The 21037-nt window shown below is 42.0% G+C and overlaps 1 pseudogene; it reads left to right on the plus strand.

Moving 5' to 3' along the window:
- Positions 1-1877, plus strand: part of LOC139391012 (glycine receptor subunit beta-like) — a 51414-nt pseudogene extending 49537 nt beyond the window's left edge.
- Positions 1878-21037: the final 19160 nt, after the last annotated feature.

The raw sequence follows: 21037 nt of genomic DNA on the forward strand, positions 1-21037 counted from the left end.
AGTCTCCTCCTGGAGTGCAGTGTAATCGGCCATACTCGGCATCCAAAAATGCCGATTACGAATTGTCATGAACTTGAAATCGGCACTAATTAATCGGCCATGCCGATTTAATCGGTCAACCTCTATTATACACATATACAGTGTGGCAAAAAAGTATTTAGTCAGCCACCCCATGGGGTGAGATCTTGCGTGGAGCCCCAGATCGAGAGATCGAGATCAGATTATCAGGGAGATTATCAGTGGTCTTGTCTTCCATTTCCTAATAATTGCTCCCACAGTTGATTTCTTCAAACCAAGCTGCTTACCTATTGCAGATTCAGTCTTCCCAGCCTGGTGCAGGTCTACAATTTTGTTTCTGGTGTCCTTTGACAGCTCTTTGGTTTTGGCCATAGTGGAGTTTGGAGTGTGACTGTTTGAGGTTGTGGACAGGTGTCTTTTATACTGATAACAAGTTCAAACAGGTGCCATTAATACAGGTAATGAGTGGAGGACAGAGGAGCCTCTTAAAGAAGAAGTTACAGGTCTTGTGAGAGCCAGAAATGTGCTTGTTTGTAGGTGACCAAATACTTATTTTCCAGCATAATTTGCAAATAAATTCATTATAAATCCTACAATGTGATTTTCTGGATTTTATTTCTCATTTTGTCTGTCATAGTTGAAGTGTACCTATGATGAAAATTACAGGCCTCTCTCATCTTTTTAAGTGGGAGAACTTGCACAATTGGTGGCTGACTAAATACTTTTTTGCCCCACTGTATATATATGTATATATCAAGAGTGATCATCTCCGTATGTCTCCACCCTACCCTACAACCATCCTAGAACCATTGGAAAAAAAACAGAGCAGATCTGATCGAAACCACACCAAAGAGTCCTGACAGGGTTGGCAAAGCACCGCAGTCATAAATCAGCTCATGTCAGAATGTCACACGAATGAAGGCCTAATTCAATTGGAGGTGCTCGGAGGACAGGCTTTAAGATGTACAAAGGGTATGGCAAGCATCATCACCATTCCTTTCCAAAGTCGAGAAAGGCAAGTCCTCAATTTTTCCATTGTCTCCCCTTTCCCCTGGTAATAAGGGCCAGGTGATCTGTGGCACCCATTTGCGTTCCTCCCGCGCTTCCCCGGCTCCTTAAATGTGAGACTGTGAGTCGCTGGGTTTGACTGAAACAGAACAGGGCATTTGTTGATTTTTTTTTCCCACGTTGAGTCAGGCTCCTCTCAGGTTGGCTTAACACTACTGTCGACGTCTCTCTGGCTCTGGCCTCAATGGCTCAGCGTTGGCGGTAGCTGCCATCTGTGGCAAGGGAGGAGGAAATGGGATGTGATTGGAGCTCTAGCTCTCTATATTGCCGTTAACTGAGAGAAAGTCAGAGAGCTGGAGAGTGACTGGACAGGAGTGTTTGGAGTAGTGGGACTAATGCAATGTTTTCAATTGTTCCCATCACCACCTCACCGCCCACTGCCATTGTGCACTTGAGCACAGCACTTAAGCAGTTAAGGGGTTAAGGGGCACTGCTCTTTGGCTGACCCTCTGCTCCTCTAATGATTGTGCAGCTGTTACTCTATCCACTTTTCCCTTTTCCAGGTGGGAGAGACCCGGTGCAAAAAGGTTTGCACCTCCAAGTCGGACCTGCGCACCAATGACTTCAGCATTGTTGGCTCACTGCCGCAGGACTTTGACCTCCCCAACTGCTTTGGGAAGCCCATCACCTTGCCTCACGGCCTTAGCAAAAGCCAGGCCAAGGCCAAGAAACCGCCACGGCCCAAACCCGTCATCCCCTCAGCCGCCAAGCGGGTCGAACTCTACGCCCGAGCCCTCTTCCCCTTCTCCTTCCTCTTTTTCAACGTCACCTATTGGTCCGTGTACTTGTGATCATGGAAGGAATTTAAGGATTTTGGGCACAGCCAGCTATGCTTGTAGACCACATTTTCTACTAATTTCCATCTTTGCCCTGTGATCTCGTATTTTGATCCATGCTTCCTTAATTCAAGTTGTTTATGTATTTATAGGAATCTATATATTATTAACTATCATTATTGGCACTAGAAAAAAATCACATCGTCCATTAATTCATGATTGGCACTAGGAAAAGAAGAAAAGCATCACAGGTGTCTTTCATGAGATGAATAATATACAAATGATTTGACAATAGATAGAATTAAGAAAATAATAATCAATGAAAAATTGATCAAGAATTAAGTATTTATTTAAAAAAAGTATAAATTAAAATAGATCCAATTAATTATTTATTGAAAATATTAGTGTAAATAGCCAGGTCCTCTGCTTTTTGGTGCTAATTGCCGGAACTTGCTTGCAAGTTTGATAAGATGGCATTGGCAAAAAGTTTACAATTGCATGTAAAAAATTGCTTATATGAATATAAATACAGTATCTTAGATCCATCAATGTTTATTAATATTACTTTTTTTTCTCCAGTACTCCTGTTGATATGTGAAACACCTTATCCTTGTTCAGATGGTTATATGACATTGCCACGACGAGAATTGTAACTTTTGACCATCTCTTACATGACTACTTATCATGTGTAAATGGGTTAACAAACTGACCATATATATATTATTTACAAACTAACCAATAAATGTTTATATGAATCACACATGTATGTATTTGTGATATTTGTAGTAGTCTAAATCTGTCTGTCCCTAAACACATTTATCACAGATTTACTACAATAACTAAAGAAAGTAAGATTGATCTCATTTTGGAAGACCGTATACCCATTCTTCATTAAAATAAACTCAAGGATTTTGTCAGATACCTGAAACATAACGCCCATCCCACTAAAGTATGCACATGGTATCAAAAGATTAACTTCTACTCATAAAAACAGTCACGATTGTGAAAAATCATTCCCAGTAAGATTGATAATTGGGGAATATCTATCCTTCTTTCTCCTCCCTCCATGGGCCGACCCATATTTTACCAACATGCAACCTGCACATTAAGCACGCCACACAGCTGTTTCTCCCCGTGAGAGTCTTGCCCCTCTCCTAATCCACCAACAAGCCATTAATTATGCATTGGAAATGTGTTTGGATATTGACCTCAGAGTATCATTGCGAGACTCCTCAATATGAAATCTGTTTCCGACTGAATGAACCAAGATACATACCGACCTCGTGTCATGACAAATGGCCCATATAAAGGAAGCAGAAGGAGATCTGGTTTGTTGAGGATGGAAAGGATAGAAGAAAATTAGTCATTTCAGTGGATATATTCCTTGGGGTTGGTCCATAGATTCATTAATAACATGTTTTGATTATATGCTTATTTACCAAGCAAATAAGTACCAACATGACGACTTTCCTGTTGCTGTCATGGTAACAGACATAATGGAGGGAACATTTCAGTGGTCACTGAAGGCAACCTATCTCGCCGACTGATGTTTCTGGAATGAGGACACGTGCCAGACGACAAAACAATAACAGCAGGTGAGTTAAAAATGAGCTCAAATAATCTCCTCGTTAAAAGGTATACTTCTACTGCTCTGGAGATGCACGGTTTTTAGGGCCGAAAGTGTTGGTTATATTGATTTTGCCAAGAAAATCTATCGGTTTGTCGTTAAAATCAACTGGTTCCCATGGAATATCCTCCCAAGGTTTTTAACCTTATTTTGAAAGTCTCAGAGAACAAGATTGACCTCTGCCGTGCCCGCTAGAGGATATTTCTATTGCTGCCTCTAATTCGAATGGTTGGAGGAGATTAATTCACTCACATGGATCTAGAGTCTAAAGGTTCCCTTGGAACAGAAAATAAACAAGTGATTCTGGGGGAGTATGTAGTCAAATACAACACCAACAAATAAACCAGAAGCCAGTTGATTAAATAGCAATTTTGATGACCTTTTGTGTATGATCCTTTTGTCTTATTCCTTCACTATAAATCAACATGCAATCTAGGTTATGTTGGGTCAGTCAGATGCCTTGTTCCCATAGAAACAGCATTATGAGACAAGAACTTGTCTCGTTTATCACTATTCTTAAAAACAATGTTATTGTAGTCAATGGCATTTGAGATGAAGGAAAGTATTTATGCTACAGTACTCACGGCTCGTCTCCGTTTCACATCCTCTTTCATCACTGACGTAACCGTGATAACTCGAGTCTCCACCGCCCCCCACCCTCCTCCACCCCCCCTGCTGCTAACACATCTCTGTATCTGCACCACCCCCTACCCTCCTCCACCCCCCTGCTGCTAACACACCTCTGTATCTGCACCACCCCCTACCCTCCTCCACCCCCCCTGCTGCTAACACACCTCTGTATCTGCACTACCCCCACCCACCTTCAGCCTCCATGCCGCTAACACATCTCTGTCTCTGCACCACCCCCACCCACCTTCAGCCTCCATGCCGCTAACATATCTCTGTCTCTGAACCACCCCCTACCCTCCTCCACCCCCTGCTGCTAACACATCTCTGTATCTGCACCACCCCCACCGTCCTCCACCCCCTGCTGCTAACACATCTCTGTATCTGCACCACCCCCACCCTCCTCCACCCCCCTGCTGCTAACACATCTCTGTATCTGCACCAACCCCACCCACCTTCAGCCTCCATGCCACTAACACAGCTCTGTATCCTATAAGTCACAGACTGTCTTCTAATCCAACCTGACCTTTCACAGATGGACAACCCCCCCACCCCCACCCCCCATCCCCCCACCCCCCACACCATGGGACACACAGGTAACCAGCAGACCTGAGTGACAGTTGGAGCTGATGAGATAAAATAGGAGCTATTCCCACACTGGATCTTATCTTAGAATTGACATGTGGTCAATTACCACCCCCACATAACCCTATGAGTGTCAGGTTCACAAGATGGTACAAAGTTAATTGTGAGGAACCAGGATGATAGTTATAGCTGATTAGCTCAAACAGGAGTGATTGCTGAGTTGTCTCTTAAATTGTACTGTACACTATGTTCAATTATTCCTTCCACTTCACTCTATAGATTCCAGGTTATTGAACGTAGGGTTAATTGTGCTTAAGCTTCCTGGAGCTCCCAAGAGGCGCAGCGGTCTAAGGCACTGCATCTCGTCCGGGTTAAGGGAGGGTTTGGCTGGGGTAGGCCGTCATTCTAAATAAGAATTTGTGCTTAACTGACTTGCCTATTTAAATAAAGGTAAAATAAAAAAATAAAAAGAGGTGGTAATTTTGAGGCATTAGATCATCTTCAACTCTGAAATTATTATTACCTTTTTTCTGTAGCTCATCCTCTGAAATGATAGAGATTAAACCACAGATAATACTAATGATTGATGCACAGTGCATTTGGAAAGTATTCAGATCCCAATACTTTTTTTCAACACATGGTTACGTTATAGCCTTATTCTATAATGGATTAAAACATTTTTCTTCTCATCAATCTACACACAATACCCCATATTTACAAAGCTATTTTTTTATTAAACATTTTTTCATCCAATGGAATTGAGGAATACACCACCTCAGTCATCGGCTTTATCAATAAGTGCATCGATGACGAGCTAAAGGCTAGAGCTGCCGCTTTCAAGGAGCAGGAGACTAATCCGGATGCTTATAAGAAATCCCACTATGCCCTCAGATGAACCATCAAACAAGCAAAGCGTCAATACAGGATTAAGATTGAATCCTACTACACCGGCTCTGACACTTGACGGATGTGGCAGGGCTTGAAAACTATTACGGAATACAAAGGTAAACCCAGATGCGAGCTGCCCAGTGACACGAGCCTACCAGACAAGCTAAATGCCTTTTATGCTCGCTTCGAGGCAACATTGAAGCATGCATAAGTGCACCAGCTGTTCTAGATGACTGTGTGATAACGCTCTCAGTAGCCGGTGTGAACAAAAACTTTAAACAGGTCAACATTCACAAAGCCGCTGGGCCAGACAGATTACCAGGACGTGTACTCAAAGCATGCGTGGACCAACTGTCCCTGACCGAGTCTGTAATAACTACATGTTTCAAGCAGACCACCATAGTCCCTGTGCCCAAGGAAGCGAAGGTAACCTGCCTAAATTATCACCGCCCTGTGGCACTCACGTCGGTAGCCATGAAGTGCTTTGAAAGGCTGGTCATGGCTCACATCAACAGCATCCTCCCGGACACTCTAGACCCACACCAATTCGCCTATCGCCTATCGCCCCAACAGATCCACAGATGACGCACTCAATCGCACTCCACACTCCCGTTTCTCACCTGGACAAAAGGAACAGCTATGTGAGAATGCTGTTCATTGACAGCTCAGCATTCAACACCATAGTATCCACGAAGCTCATCACTAAGCCAAGGACTCTGGGACTAAACACCTCACTCTGCAACTGGATACTGGACTTCCTGACTGGCCGCCCCCAGGTGGTAAGAGTAGGCAAGGGTGTACTTAATCCCCTCCTGTATTCCCTTTTCACCTACAACTGCATGGTCAAACACGACTCCAGCACCATCATTGTTTGCTGACGACACAACAGTGGTAGGCCTGATCATCGACAACTATGAGACAGCCTATAGGGAGGAGGTCAGAGAACTGGCAGTGTGGTGCCAGGACAACAACCTCTCCCTCAATGTGAGCAAGACAAAGGACCTGATCGTGGACTACAGGAAAAGGTTGGCCACATTAACATTGACGGGGCCCCCATTAACATTGACGGGGCTGTAGTCGTGTGCGTCGAGAGTTTGGAGAGGCATGGATCCCCAGATCCCCAAAAGGTTCTACAGCTGCACCATCGAGAGCATCGTGACCGGGTGCATCACCGCCTGGCATGGTAACTGCTCGGCATCTGACAGTAAGGCGCTACAGAGGGTAGTGCGAAGGGCCCAGGACATTACTGGGGCCAAGCTTCCTGCCATCCAGGACCTATATAATAGGTGGTGTCAGAGGAAAGCCCATAAAATTGTCAGAGGCTCCAGTCATCCAAGTTATAGACTGTTTTCTCTGCTACCGCACGGCAAGCGGTACCAGAGCAACAAGTCTAGGACCGAGAGGCTCTTCAACAGCTTCTACCACCAAGCCATTAGACTGCTGATCAATTCATAAAAATTGCCACCGGACAATTTACATTGAGAAGCCCCCCTCTTGTACACTGCTGCTACTCACTGTTTGTTTGTTACCTATGCATAGTCACTTTGCCTCCACCTACATGTACAAATTACCTCAACTAGCCCGTAACCTGCACACTAACTCGGTACCGGTGCCCCCTGTATATAGCCTTGTTATTCTTATTGTGTTACTTTTTATTATTACTTTTTTATTTTAGTCTACTTGGTAAATATTTTCTTCTTGGAATGCACTGTTGGTTAAGGGCTTGTAATTAAGCATTTCAAGGTCAAGTCTAGACTTGTTGTATTCGGCACATGTGGCAAATACATTTGGAAAAACATCCCCACAGCATGATTCTGCCACCACCATTCTTCACCATAGGGACAGTGCCAGGTTTTCTCCAGACGTTACGCTTGGCATTCAGGCAAAAGAGTTCAATCTTGGTTTCATCAGGCCAGCATTCCAGAGTCTCCTCTTTTCTGTTGATGTTGAGACTGGTGTTTTGCGGGTACTATTTAATGAATATGCCAGTTGAGGGGTGTCTGTTTCTCAAACTAGACACTCTAATGTACTTGTCCTCATGCTCAGTTGTGCACCGGGGCCTCCCACTCCTCTTTCTATTCTGGTTTGAGCCAGTTTCGGCTGTTCTGTGAAGGGAGTAGTTGTCGTGGAATAATCAGAATTTGTTGGTAACATATGTAAGATGTTTTATATTCATCATATGTTTGTAAGTTACTTCTCATCAAGAATGTTATTTTTGTATAATACTGTGGCAGGGTTGCAGTTATCTGTTCTATGTCAAGACTAAGTTGCATGGGCCGCAGAGAGGGGAGAGGTCAAAGTATCATCATGTGTAAACATATCTCTTGGATCCACAATGTCTGTGTGCCAGTCAGTGTGCCTCTGTGATCTTGTCAAGATAGGATTGGTTGTATTTAGAGTTGGTTGTATCTAAATGACAATTTGATATATGCCTGTTGATATGGAGGGTTGGTTTATGAGTTTGGTTCTGAGTTTGAGAAAGGAGACAAAGCTGAACGATGAATTATGCCGATGCTGTCTTATCCTGTGTGTGTCTTTGCTATAAAGGACCTCATTTGAAATGTGGAAGGGGCTCTCAGAGAATTCATTTATAGACACTGAATTGCCTGAGAGTCTGATAGAGCTGATATAATTAAAGATGGACTTTGATAACTAACTCTGACTTGTGTGTGGTTTGCTCCCATAATTTGGTAAATAAAGGAAATTTCCACGACATAGTACAGAGCGTTGTACCAGATCTTCAGTTTCTTGGCAATTTCTTGCATGGAATAGCCTTCATTTCTCAGAACAAGAATAGACTGACGAGTTTCAGAAGAAAAGTCTTTGTTTCTCGCCATTTTGAGCCTGTAATCGAACCCACAAATGCTGAAGCTCCAGATACTCAACTAGTGTAAATAAGGCCAATGTTATTGCTTCTTTAATCAGAAAAACAGTTTTCAGCTGTGCTAACATAATTGCAAAAGGGTTTTCTAATGATCAATTAGCCTTTTAAAATTATACACTTAGATTAGCTAACAGGTGCCAATTGGAGCACAGGAGTGATGGTTGCTGATAATGGGCCTCTGTACACCTATGTAGATATTTCCTAAAAAAATCTGCAGTTTCCAGCTACAATTGTTATTTACAACATTATCAATGTCTACACTATATTTCTGATCAATTTGATGTACGGAATATGTACGGAAAACAAGGACATTTCTAAGTGACCCCAAACCTTTTAACGGTAGTTTATGCAATTAAGGTATTTCTGTTTTGTATTTTTAACACATTTGCAAAAATGTCTAAACCTGTTTTTGCTTTGTCATTATGAGGTATTGTGTGTAGATTGAGGATTTGTTTTTATTTAATCCATTTAAGAATAAGGCTGTAACGTAACAATATGGAAAAAGTCAAGGGGTCTGAATACTTTCCGAATGCACTCTCTTTGGATTTAACAACCTCAATTGCTGTATTCAAAAAGGTTAACTCACCAATTACTGTACCTTAGTCTGAATTTGAGCAAGGTTTACTTGTTAATGAGATGCAGATCAAATTAAGGTGTCTAGATTATGTTCATTGCAAGACTCAAGGAACTGTGGCCACTATGACTTCCTGTCACAGAATGGGGCCGTGGGCGTCTCAACACCGGGCTTGAGCTGAGCTGACTGAAGCAATTGCCAAGGTGTCCATGACTCCTGGCTCGGCTGCCATGAGTGAACCAGTCACAGAAAGTTAGAGAGGAAGTGCAAGAAGGAAAGAGAACACAAATCATCATGGAAAATATTACTGGAGTCACACAGAACGAGAGAGACAGAAGAAAAATTGAAGAGAATAACCATCTAGAAACCTGGAAGTGTTGTTAAAACATGTTATTAATAAACCGTGTTAACCATCTCCAACCTCAGCCATTTACGCCCCCTCAACTCCCTGAAATAGTCTCAGGGCTCTTCTAGATAAGGCCATTACGATCATCTCAAGCACTATTTTACTGTGAACAAATGATAGGTTAATTATAATATCTTATAATTATAATATCTTAGGCATATGTACACTGAATGTACAAGACATTAAGAACACTGTCCTAATATTGAGTTGCACCCCCCTTTTTGGCCTCGGACCAGCCTCAATTAATTGGGGCATGGGCCATTCTTCATATGCACTGGAAAATGTTGAGTGTGAAAAAAAAAAAAAACCAGTTAGTGACACAAACCCGTGCGCCTGTCACTTACTACCACACCCCATTCAAAGGCCCACATACACAATCCATGTCTCAAGATTTAAAAATCCTTCTTTAACCGGTCTCCTCCCCCTTCTGTGTAGATGAAGTGGATTTAAGTGACATCAATAAGAGATCATTGTATATATTCTGAGTGTGTTATAGTTCAACTATCTCTAATGTACATATTTGAGAACCATTACAATTCCAAGCACAGGGAACTTACATTAGAAAGAGTACAGTATTACACAATCTCTAATGCGTGATGCTTTTGATCCACAGCCCAGAGACCATGGGTGTTAAAGGGTGGCTAACTTCCTAATTTGGCCTCGTTTTAGATTTGGTTCATTAATAAGAAATGCTAGCAGCCATGACTGAAGTAAAATGTGAATTGTGTGTGTTCGCAGGTGGGAAGAGTTCAAAAAACGATTTAGCCCATTAGCTGCAGCCGGTTGGTGTGCAATAAATGACACAATGTAAATAAGACCATTTTTATGTTGCACACCTTTCGGTTCTCATTAAATGCTTTCAATATTTGTTAATGAATTTTTACAATGTGTAGTTGGTTTTGAGGTTAAGTCATGGAAAATTGGAGCTGTTGGAATTGTAACATATTGTCCCATGTACATTGTGTAATTTACCGTCAGTCCCTAACTAGCCTCATAGGGATATCCAAAGCCAACCTAAACTTACCACAGACATTACAATTGGGTTGCATGCAGCTGTACTCCGAATTGATGATTACTTGTTTACTGCCAGCTGTGGGCAGGATTGAAACTAACCCAACCTACATTTACGTTGTGATGTAGTCACGACCACACAAAATTCTGTTTAGGATGAGACTGACTTCATGACCAAAATTATTCTATTTACACTTTCTAGTCAATTTTGACAGTAGAATAAATGTTGGACTCATATCGGTGCCACATGATATCCATGATAGGTTGGGTCATGGGAATTGTCGCTGTTTGTAATATGCTTGGCCTAACACATTTTTCGCCTCATGACTACTTATGGATTCATGCTGCCACCTTGTTGTATACAGTATATGCTCAAGGAGCATTTTCAGTCACTGAGGCATCAGCGACTGCCATTAGAAGACAGTGGCAGATGCAGTGTCCTCAGGTCCCTCATCAATTGACAAGGTTGCTGTGAACTAAATCCTCCAAAAAGCTCAATTTGAAAGGAAATTTCCTCAAAAGTGGGCCAGGAATCATTATCTTGTCATCATCCATGGTTGTCAGTGACAACCTTTAATATGCAAATATTTATGTTTATTCTTCTATGAAATTATTACTCAGGGTTACAGATGTTCTCATTGGATTTCAGGTTGGCTGTTTGGGGTTTGTTATAGGCCTTGGTTTTTCTGTTTATATTTAGAGGTTGACGTTAGCGTGTCGGGCACACTAATTGGTGTCACTTCATTGTCAGTATGTGTTTCACCTGTGGTGACTTGTCATCTCGCTGGCACAGGTGATATTTAAGAGCGGCTGGCCCAGTGCTCCAGTTGGCTTGAGAGATGGGGAGGGTTAACACCTTTAGTTGGCTCTCCTTATTTGATAAAAAACAAAAAATCCTTCTTCCCTGTTTTTGTTCCATCTTTTGATTTGCTTCCTGTCTTTAAGAATGGTATGGGTTTTCATTTTGTTTGCATCTTCTTGGGCAAATTTAGTGGGAGCTCATGGTGGGTGTCTTTTCGGTCTCAGTTGTTGTTGCTTGTCAACTTTCAGTGGACACCCCCATGAATGTCTTTGAGGACCTCTCCTAGACCCCCACCTGTTTTGTTTCGGTTGTTAATGACTCTTTGTTGGTTCCCCCTACTGTTTGAGCAACAATTTATGGTTTCTTACTAGGGAACCTAACAAAATAGGGGCTCGTCCAGGATTTTGCTTCCCTGCAATATGGTAGTTGCTCTAATCAGATATTTGAGTGTTCTAAAGACACTTGTGGTATTTTGTCGCAGACATCCAACCAGAGTGGTTATATGATTGGTGGAATTATTTTGAAACTTCATAAACAAAGAAGCTGTGGACTTTAAGTTGGAAGCATTTGTGGAAACCCCTACATGGGAGATGCTAGTTAAGACAAAAACAGGAACGTGAGCATGCCATTCGATTAAAAGAGATGGTGCTGGTAGCACGACAAATAGAGATCTAGAAGTACTCTGAATCAAGTCAGGCCATCCTGCTACCTCAGCAAAGTTTGATCTTGGTCGGAACAGCCCGCTTATATCACCTTTCAACGAAAAGGAGGTGGATGTACATTTTACTCTGTTTAAACGGATTGCCACATCCCTAAAATAGCTCTAGTTTTCTTGTGGGAGAAGCTCAAAGTGTATGCCGCTTTATCTCTTGACCAGAGCTCAGATTGACACTGTTAAAACGGCTATTGTTCAGTTTATGAGTTGGTCCCAGAGGCATACAGACAACAGTCCCGTAAATTGTGAAAGACCAAATCATAAAGCCATGTTGAATTCGCAAGGGAACTAGCATGTATTTCATTGTGGTGTGGTTCTCAAGAGGTCAAGGACCTTCAGGATTCAAAGACACTCATACTTCCCGAGCACTATTGCCTTCACAAAAGGGTTGCTACCTGCATGTTATGAGCACAAGAATCTTACTCTTGAGAAAGCTGCAGTCCTTGCAGATGAGGTTGCGTTGACACATGGAACTACCTTCACAAACAAAGCACTCAGTAGTTATCCCTAAACAAAAAGCAATCCAGAGAAGTCTCCTCCTACTGCAAATTTCAGTCTTTTCCCCCAGTGACCAAAGACAAGGATTGTCAGAAAACGTTGTTTTTTTTGTATCCCCCAGGTATCTTTTCTCACGGCAGTAATGACGCACATCGTCTCTGTGTCCTAAGTTGAAACAGAAAAATAAATGTATTCTTGTGGAAGCCCTCCAGCCCATCAAGTGTGTGAATAGGACTGGTGTATGTCCTAAACAATGGCGATGCAGTAAAGCAGCCAGTGAAGACACTGGGGCAGCCAGCCACTTCTTCCTTAATTTTGGAGGGTGTTCAGCTTTTTTTCTGACACTTCAGCAACTGGTTACAGTGTATTAGTACAAGGTTTGGAGATGGATTGCATGTATAATGTGGAATTCAAGTCTGATCTTGTTTCTGCTTCCATTGTCATTGGGGTGAGGCCTAGCCTACCAGTGGAAGGGGTCTCATTCATTTTGGGAAACGATTTGGCTGGAGGGAAGGTTGTGCCATATCCTGTTGTTTGTAAGCAACCCAGAGTGGAGTAACCTAATGGATTATCAGAAACGTACCCTAGAGTGTTCTCACCATGTGCCATTACACATGCTATGCCTAAGAAAGTTGTTTTGGCAAGTCTAGTGTTGAGGAGGATGTCAGCGGTCCTACCATGTTCGATCTGTCCGAGACGTCAACAAGACGAATGACCGTATCTTACATTACTTCTTCCAGCCTGGTCTGAAACAGGATGTTGTGATTTACTGTAAATCCCGTCTCGTTTGCCAGAGGACGGGTAAACCGAGTCGATCTGCACCGGTTGCACTTTTTGCAGCCTCATCCTGCTTTTGATGAACCTTTCAGCAGGGTTCTGGTGGACTGTGTTGGTACTTTGCCCAAAGAAAATACTGCTAACTAGTTTCTCTTAACCATCATGTGCGCTGCCACTTGTTTCCCTGAGGCCATTCCACTGAGGAAAATTACGGCTCCCAGTATAGGTGACATTCTTTTCAATGTTTGTACATCCGCAGGTAGTGCAATCGGACCAAGGTTTGAATATCATGTCAAAGGTCCACTTCCAGCAAGTGTTACAGCAGTTGGGTGTTACCCGTTGCTCCTCAAGTGCCTACCACACAGTCTCAAGTTGTTCTGAAGTCTATGTTGAGAGCTTACCGCTTTGAGTTAGGTAAAGACTAGGATGAAGGGGACCCTCTTGTGCCTTTTGCAGTGCGGAGGTTGTTCGGGAATCTCTTGGTTTCAGTCAGTCAGAATTAGCTTGTGTTTGTACATCATGTCAGAGACCCATTGAGCTTGCTGAGACAGGGGTTGTTTCAGGACAAAGGCCAAAAAAACAAATCTGTTGGAGCGTGTTAGCGCTTTTCAATATAAATGCACCGTGCCTGTGAGTTTTGTTGCATGTTCTGGGGTCACTGTTGCAAGATGGCTTTCCAAACCGTTACACCATGAAACAAAATCAGTAATGTGGATTACGTCATCGCCACTCCAGAGCTCAGGGAAAAAAAACCTGACTGTGTCATGTCAACATGTTGAATCCATACTTCTCCCACTACGATCGGGCCGAAACCAGTAGCAATCTTCTGCCTGTGGCCACTGCTGTCACCGTTGACTATAGTCTTCCTCAAGAGCACAAAGAAATGCCAATATATCCTATGCCTGTGTGCCGGCTGAGTAACTCAGAGATTCTTGAAACCCTTGATGTCTTTTTCTCACACTTGTCTCCGGAGGAAAAAGGTGACATTGTTGTACTTCTTTTGGAATGTCTGGGTTTGTTCTCGGATGTACCAACTCAGACAAATGTACTAGAACATGAAATTGATGTTCGGGACACTTCCCCAATCAAACAACATGCCTATCAAGTGAATCCTGAAAAGAGAGAACTCCACAGTGAGGTGGAGTTCATGCTTGAGCACGGCATTGCACATTGTGGTAATAGTCTGTGGAGCTCGCCCTGTACATTAACTCAAGTGACTCCCCATCCCGCATGAGGGAGCGTAATCATTGACTGACACTAATTAGCATAACGCAACTGACATAAATATTCCTAGAAAATATTCCTATTCATGAAAATCACAAGTGAAATATATTGAGACACAGCTTAGCCTTTTGTTAATCACCCTGCCATCTCAGATTTTCAAAATATGCTTTACAGGCCTAGCTAGACAAGCATTTGTGTAAGTTTATCGATAGCCTAGCATAGCATTTTGTCCAGCTAGCCTCTTAGAGCTCCCCTGAATTATTTCAACATTTTGTTAAAAATCGCACAACATTTCAACGTCCTGCTACTCATGCCAGGAATATAGTATATGCATGGGATTAGTATGTGTGGATAGAAAACACTCTGACGTTTCTAAAACTGGTTAAATAATGTCTGTGACTATAACAGAACGTGAACAGCAAGCGAAATCCCAAGAAAAACCTGGTCACAAAAACCCCAAAAAAGTATTCATCCGCCAGTCTCTGAATCGTCTATCGCAAAGGGAAATAAATAACGGTAAGGTTGCAGTTCCTACAGCTTCCACACGATGTCGCCAGTACTGGCATTTTCATTGGTTTAAATCCTTGATGGAATGACAAATAGGCCCTTCCTTTCGTCCAGTAAACAGGAAGAGACTTATGGGAGAGAGACAAAGGACGATGATTTCAAGAGTAGCTGCTATTGAATACAGATCGCCCAGTGATCAATTTGATCGATTATTAACGTTTACAAATACCTAAAGTTGGGTTACAAAAGTAGTTTGAAGTGTTTTGTCAAAGAATATAGGAAACGTATTTAATTTTTAAAGATGACGTTGCGTTTTGGAACGGAGCTTTTGGATGGATCAGACGGGCTATATAAATTGACATTTTGGGTATACATGGACGGATTTAATCGGGAAAAAGACCCAATTGTGATGTTTATGGGACATATAGGAGTGCAAACAAAGAAGCTCGTCAAAGGTAATGAATGTTTTATATTTTATTTCTGCGTTTTGTGTAGCGCCGGCTACGCTAATTATTTTGTTTACGTCCCCTTCAGGTATTTCGGGGTGTTGCATGCTATTAGATAATAGCTTCTCATGCTTTCGGCGAAAAGCATTTTAAAAATCTGACATGTTGGCTAGATTCACAACGAGTGTAGCTTTAATTCAGTACCCTGCATGTGTGTTTTAATGAAAGTTTGAGTTTTATTGAGTACTATTAGCATTTGGCATTGCGCACTTCCATTTCCTGTTGACTAGGTGGGACGCTAGCGTCTCACATGACTCTAAGAGGCTAGCAGCAGGTAACTTGGTCACGGAAATCAGAAAAGCAATCAAATTAAATAATTTACCTTTGATGAGCTTCGGATGTTTTCACTCACGAGACTCCCAGTTAGATAGCCAATGTTCCTTTTTCCCAAAATATTATTTTTATAGGCGAAATAGCTTCGTTTGATCTTCACGTTTGGCTGAGAAATCGCCCGGAAATTGCAGTCACGAAAACGCAGAAAAATATTCCAAATTAGCTCCATAATATCGACTGAAACATGGCAAACGTTGTTTATAATCAATCCTCAAGGTGTTTTGCAAATATCTATTCGATAATATATCCACCGGGACAATTGGTTTTTCAGTAGGACCGATTGGAATAATGGCTACCTGATGCTCTCAGAATCACTCTGAGAGCATCAGGTGACCACTTGCGCAATGTAGCCGCTTACGGGTATTCTTCAACATAAATGTGTAAAACTATGTCACAATGCTGTAGACACCTTGGGGAATACGGAGAAAAAGTAATTCACTGCTCAATAGGGACGCATTGGAACGCAGCGCTTTCAAAACATGAGGCACTTCCGGACTGGATTTTTCTCAGGCTTTCGCCTGCAATATCAGTTCTGTTATACTCACAGACAATATTTTTACAGTTTTGGAAACTTTAGAGTGTTTTCTATCCTAAGTTGTCAATTATATGCATATTCTAGCATCTTGTCCTGACAAAATATCCCGTTTAGTACAGGAACGTTATTTTTCCAAAAATGAAAATACTGCCCCCTAGTCACAAAAGGTTAATACCAAAGGTGGATGGGTCTCTGCGGTTTTGTTTCCGATTTTCGCTAACTCAATACCGTTACTAAGTCAGACTCTTACCTTTTGCCCAGGATTGACGATTGTGTGGACTGTATGGCCCTGCTAAGTACATTAGCGAGTTGGATCTGCTGAAGGGATATTGGCAGGTCCATTTAACTGAGAGCGCCAAAGAGTTGTTTCCTTTCGTTTCTCCTGATGGTTTGTTTTCCTACCTTCGTCTCTCCTGTTCAGGTTTCAAAATGCTGGGACCCTTTTGGTCTCTACAATGGTGCTCGCAGCTCCGGATTTCCATTGTCCATTTGCTTTGTACACCAATGCCAGCGATGTAGGAGCAGGGGCTGTGTTCCTGCAGATAGACGATAAGGGGTACTTTTCAAAAACACTACTCAACTATCGAGAAGGAGATGGTCGCTTTGGTATTATTATTGTAGAATAATAGTGAAGACATCAAAACTATGAAATAAAACATGGAATGATGTAATAACAAAAAAAGTGTTAAAGAAATCAAAATATATTTAATATTTGAGATTCCTCAAATAGCCAACCTTTGCCTTGATGACAGCTATGTACAGTCTTGGCATTCTCTAAACCAGCTTCATGAGGTCGTCACCTGGGATGCATTTCAAATAACAGGTGTGCCTTATTAAAAGTTAATTTGTGGAAATTCTTTCCTTCTTCATGTGTTTGAGCCAATCAGTTATCATGTGACAAGGTATGGGTGGTATACAGAAGATAGCCCTATTTGGTAAAAGACCAAGTCCATATTATGGCAAGAACAGCTCAGATAAGCAAAGACAAACAACAGTCCATCATTACTTTAAGACATGAAGGTCAGTCAATTTGGAAAATGTCAATAACTTTCTTCAAGAACTTTCTTCAGTGTGAAGAAAGTGCAGTCACAAAAACCCTCAAGCGCTATGATGAAACTGGCTCTCATGAGGACCGATACAGGAAAGGAAGACCCAGATTTATCTTTGCAGAGGATAAGTTCATTAGAGTTAACTGCACCTCAGATTGCAGCCCAAATAAATGCTTCAAAGAGTTCAAGTAACATACACATCTCAACATCAACTGTTCAGAGGAGACTGTGTGAATCAGGCCTTCATGGTCGATTTGCTGCAAAGTAACCATTACTAAAAGACACCAAAAATAAGTTGAGACTTGCTTGGGCCAAGAAACATGACCGGTGGAAGTCTGTCCTTTTGGTCTGATGAGTCCAAATTTGAGATTTTTGTTTCTAACCGCTGTGTCTTTGTGAGATGCAGAGTAGGTGAACGAATGATTTCCATATGTGTGGTACCCATTGTGAAGCATGGAGGAGGAGGTGTGATGGTGTGGGAGTGCTTTGCTGGTGACACTGTCCATGATTTATTTAGAATTCAAGGCACACTTAACCAGCATGGCTACCACATCATTCTGCAGGGAAACACCATCCCATCTGGTTTGCACTTAGTGGGACTATCATTTGTTTTCAACAGGACAATGAACCATCACACTTCCAGGCTGTGTAAGGGCTATTTGACCAAGAAGGAGAGTGATGGCACTGCATCAGATGACCTGGACTCCACAATCACCCTCCCAATTGAGATGGTTTGGGATGAGTTGGACCGCATAGTGAAGGAGAAGCAGCCAACAAGTGCTCACCATATGTGGGAACTCCTTCAAGACTGTTGGAAAAGCATTCCTCATGAAGCTGGTTGAGAGAATGCCAAGAGTGTGCAAAGCTGTCATCAAGGCAAAGGGTGGCTACTTTGAAGAATCCCAAATATAAAATATAGATTGATTTGTTTAACACCTTTTTGGTTACTACATGATTCCATATGTGTTATTTCATAGTTTTGATGTCTTCACTATTATTATACAATGTAGAAAATAGTAAACAAAATAGTAAAAAAAAACTTGAATGAGTAGGTGTGTCCAAACTTTTGTCTGGTATTGTATTTGTTGTGTTAAGGGGAAGGTGTTACAGGCCTTGTTTTTTCATTTATATTTAGAGTCTGGGTGCACCAATTGGTATCACTTCGTTAGTCAGTGTGTGTTACACCTGTGCTGGTTTTTCATCTCGTTGGTCAGAAAGTGTTTCACTGTGGCTGGTCCGGTGCTCCAGTTGCCTCGAGAGATGTGGAGGGTTAACACCTTTAGTTGGCTCTCTCTATTTGATTTCTAAATAAACAAATATTTTATCTGATCTTCCCTGTTTTTGTTTTCCTCCACCTTTTGATTTGCTTCCTGTCTTTAAGCTTGATGTGGGTTTTAATTGTGTTTGCCTCTTCTTGGGACTAATTTTGTGGGCACTCATGGTGGGTTTCTTTTCAGTCCCAGTTGATGCTTGTCAACTTTCAGGGAACAACCCCATGAGTGTTTTTGAACCCCTCCTAGAACCCCACCTCTTTTGGTTGTTGTTAGTGACTGTTAATTCCCCTTTCTGTTTGAGCCTTTATTTTTCCAGTTTCTTGCTGGGGAATGTTTGATGCTCCATCCTGTTAGGTTCTAATTCTCAGAGTAAAAAACTCAACAGACACTATGAAAGCTTAACCAAGTTTATTCTCCCAGAGGGTCAATACAGCTGCATCAGACAAAACATGTTTCCACCAACACAAGTATATACAGTGCCTTGCGAAAGTATTCGGCCCCTTTGAACTTTGCGACCTTTTGCCACATTTCAGGCTTCAAACATAAAGATATAAAACTGTATTTTTTTGTGAAGAATCAACAACAAGTGGGACACAATCATGAAGTGGAACGACATTTATTGGATATTTCAAACTTTTTTAACAAATCAAAAACTGAAAAATTGGGCGTGCAAAATTATTCAGCCCCCTTAAGTTAATACTTTGTAGCGCCACCTTTTGCTGCGATTACAGCTGTAAGTCGCTTGGGGTATGTCTCTATCAGTTTTGCACATCGAGAGACTGACATTTTTTCCCATTCCTCCTTGCAAAACAGCTCGAGCTCAGTGAGGTTGGATGGAGAGCATTTGTGAACAGCAGTTTTCAGTTCTTTCCACAGATTCTCGATTGGATTCAGGTCTGGACTTTGACTTGGCCATTCTAACACCTGGATATGTTTATTTTTGAACCATTCCATTGTAGATTTTGCTTTATGTTTTGGATCATTGTCTTGTTGAAAGACAAATCTCCGTCCCAGTCTCAGGTCTTTTGCAGACTCCATCAGGTTTTCTTCCAGAATGGTCCTGTATTTGGCTCCATCCATCTTCCCATCAATTTTAACCATCTTCCCTGTCCCTGCTGAAGAAAAGCAGGCCCAAACCATGATGCTGTCACCACCATGTTTGACAGTGGGGATGGTGTGTTCAGCTGTGTTGCTTTTACGCCAAACATAACTTTTTGCATTGTTGCCAAAAGGTTCAATTTTGGTTTCATCTGACCAGAGCACCTTCTTCCACATGTTTGGTGTGTCTCCCAGGTGGCTTGTGGCAAACTTTAAACAACACTTTTTATGGATATCTTTAAGAAATGGCTTTCTTCTTGCCACTCTTCCATAAAGGCCAGATTTGTGCAATATACGACTGATTGTTGTCCTATGGACAGAGTCTCCCACCTCAGCTGTAGATCTCTGCAGTTCATCCAGAGTGATCATGGGCCTCTTGGCTGCATCTCTGATCAGTCTTCTCCTTGTATGAGCTGAAAGTTTAGAGGGACGGCCAGGTCTTGGTAGATTTGCAGTGGTCTGATACTCCTTCCATTTCAATATCATCACTTGCACAGTGCTCCTTGGGATGTTTAAAGCTTGGGAAATCTTTTTGTATCCAAATCCGGCTTTAAACTTCTTCACAACAGTATCTCGGACCTGCCTGGTGTGTTCCTTGTTCTTCATGATGCTCTCTGCGCTTTTAACGGACCTCTGAGACTATCACAGTGCAGGTGCATTTATACGGAGACTTGATTAAACACAGGTGGATTGTATTTATCATCATTAGTCATTTAGGTCAACATTGGATCATTCAGAGATCCTCACTGAACTTCTGGAGAGAGTTTGCTGCACTGAAAGTAAAGGGGCTGAATAATTTTGCACGCCCAATTTTTCAGTTTTTGATTTGTTAAAAAAGTTTGAAATATCCAATAAATGTCGTTCCACTTAATGATTGTGTTCCACTTGTTGTTGATTCTTCACAAAAAAATACAGTTTTATATCTTTATGTTTGAAGCCTGAAATGTGGCAAAAGGTCGCAAAGTTCAAGGGGGCCGAATACTTTCGCAAGGCACTGTATACTCCAATTTAGATGCACTTCTCCTTCTCTCCAATCCTTACATCTTTTAGGGTTTGACGGGAAGACGAAGTGATGGGGTAATAACTGTTCCTTCTCCCTTAAGGTGACCTGACCTGACCTCAACCGCCTTGATGCCTAATCCAAAGCTCTCCACCCGTATCACCTGTAGCAATCATGTGACTGCCTCCCCTCTACTCATTACATGCCAAAGCCATCTGGCTCCTACAGATAACCATTAACTTCTGATGTGAAAAC

This window comes from Oncorhynchus clarkii, chromosome 31 (assembly GCF_045791955.1).
Source record: "Oncorhynchus clarkii lewisi isolate Uvic-CL-2024 chromosome 31, UVic_Ocla_1.0, whole genome shotgun sequence".
NCBI lineage: Eukaryota > Metazoa > Chordata > Actinopteri > Salmoniformes > Salmonidae > Oncorhynchus > Oncorhynchus clarkii.